The sequence below is a fragment of the Lathyrus oleraceus genome, chromosome 6 (assembly GCF_024323335.1).
Source record: "Lathyrus oleraceus cultivar Zhongwan6 chromosome 6, CAAS_Psat_ZW6_1.0, whole genome shotgun sequence".
NCBI lineage: Eukaryota > Viridiplantae > Streptophyta > Magnoliopsida > Fabales > Fabaceae > Lathyrus > Lathyrus oleraceus.
The window spans coordinates 204,819,010-204,821,648 of NC_066584.1; positions in this window are offsets into that span (position 1 = coordinate 204,819,010).

Genomic DNA, 2,639 nt, shown 5'->3' on the forward strand with positions numbered 1-2,639 from the left:
TTATTATGATCATTTTGAAATTAAAATTTTAAATCAAAATCAAGTTTTCTTTAATATATAAAAGCAAGAACTTTCCCAAAGCAAGTAAAAAGAATATCAACATCATCTCAATGAATAACAGGTCTTTAAGTGCAACGCATCTGAGGTTCCCCAAGAAGTTAACCCTTCGGGTATCCCTAGACATCAGTGTTGATTTAGTTCCTCGGAAGAGTGTTTGATCCCCGGTGGAGCTTCTTTCTTTATCCCCAGCTGAGTTGGTTGTGGTGTGTCCCTGTCTCTAACAAAGTTTCGGCCTTCCCCAGCGGAGTTCGTTTTTCCTCAGCAGATGGATCTTCATCAGAGATGTTTGACCTTCCCCAGTAAATCGCCTTGGTGTCCCCACCAATCGCCATTTATCTTTGCTCCCAGTCAGAGTTTCCTCCTGGTTCCTGCGCAGTTTTTGATTTGTTTCTCTGTAGGGTTGTCTCCCATTTTTACGGTGTTGACCTAAAATTCCCCACAGATTGGATGTTTTATCCTCAGCATATCTCCTCCGTCCTCAACTAGGTTTGAGCCCTTCAGGATGTTGATCTGTCTGTTCTCCAGCAGTAGTCTCCATATTTTGTGGATTGACCGAGGGTTGTACCGGTGGTTCAATTTCTTTGCGACACCTCTGTATCCTTTGCGATCGTTTTGTCAGCATAACCATTATATATACATATACATTCATATAATCTCATGATATGCATATCCTGCATCTTCACATTTGATTTGTTTGAATATTCTAATTCTCTGTTATGGCGGTGCTTTATCCCCATACCAAATCTGGTGTTTGTCCTCCTTCAATTGTAGAGTGTCAGCCCCTTAAGCAGAAAGACTTTAACCTTTCTCTGTTTCCTCACTAAGTTTGTTTCCTCGTGGATGATTATTATTTCAGTTTCCTCTCCAACAAATGTTCTGGATGGAATTACTCCCCTTGAGTTATGTCCTCATTGGGTTGAGTCTTGATTGATTGTTTCTTTCTAGCTCTTACTTAAATAGATATTTTGGTCCCCTAAGGGTCTATTATCCAGTAACTGGTAATATTCTTCTTAGTTTGCAGTTTGTTACTTCTTGCCAAATACCCGGCAAAAGTACCCTTTTCTCCTCAGCAAAATCCCCACTGGATCTATTCCCCAAAAAGTATATCCTTGATATGTTCATCCTAACCGGTGACAAATATATTTTCTTCCCCCGTAGAGGCTATCCTTGATATGTTCACTTTAACCAGTGATGGATATTCTCACTTTTGGTATTCTACCCAGTGAAAAGGTAGTTGTAATCCCTATTTTATTCCTTAGAGAGTTAATCCTTGATATGTTCATCTTAACCGATGACGGGTTTTCTTCTCCTTGTTGGTTTTCTACCCAGTAACCGGTAGTTGTAAATCCTACTTTTTCCTGTGTAGAGTCAATCCTTGATATGTTCACTTTAACCAGTGACAATTTTTCTCTTCTTTGGTATTCTATCCAGTAACTGATAGATGTAAACCCTATTTTTGCTCCCCTTTTCAGAGTTTATCCTTGATATGTTCACTTTAACTGGTGACGTATTTTCTCTTTGGTTGGTCTTCTACCCAGTAACCGGTAGTCGTAAATCCTATTTTGTCCCCTCGCAGAGTTAATCCTTGGTATGTTCATCCTAACCGGTGATAGATTTTTCTCTTCGACGGTTTTCTATCCAGTTTTCGATAGATGTAATTCCTCTTTTTTGTTCAGTTGGTATATCCTTGATATGTTCATCTTAACCGATGACGGGTATCCTCCTTAACATCCCCATGAAAGTCTATCCTTGATATGTTCATCCTAACCGATGACGTATTTTCTTCCCTGTTGAGTTTATCCTTGATATGTTCATCCTAACCGATGACGGATACTCTCACCCAATAACCGGTAGTTGTAAATCCTATCTTCTGCAGTTTTCCCCAACAAGGTTATTCTTACCCAGTAACCGATAATGAATACTCCCTCATGGCATTTCCTCAGCGAGTCATCCTTGATATGTTCATCTTAGCCGATGACAGGTGTCCTCTCTGTCAGATTTTTATTATCTCCTTACCCAATAATAGGTAGTAGATAATAGATTTCTGCTCCTCCTATGTTGAAGTTTATTTCTCCCCAGTTGAGTTGAGTGCGCATTTCCTTAGTGAAATTGTTGTTCCCCTGCATGATTCGAGTACCTCAATTTTATCCTGATGTATTCGTATCCCCTGCAGATGTTGTTTGTTTCCCCGGCTGAGTCTTTCCATTCTTTATATGGATTCCCTCTAGTCCCCCAGTAGTTTTAAGTTGTAGCCTGGCCTACGCATAACTCCTTTTTATCCCCCAGAGTCTCTGTCTCCCCAACGAGTTTTCCTTACGGAGTGCATTGTGCTCATGCGTATTTTCGGTCTCTCTGATTTCTTTTTCCTTTGTGGCAATATTTCCCCACAGAGCCTTAACTTTTACATTCATATCATATGCATCATGAGGTCTCTTAGGGACCAAAATTTGTTTCTATATGTTGTTATTTAAGCCCATTTTATTGAGTCGACATGAAGATTTTAACCTTCGCCTCCTCAGTTAGAATATCCTTAAATAGGGGCATCTGTAAGACCCCAATTTTGACCCTAAGATCCCTCA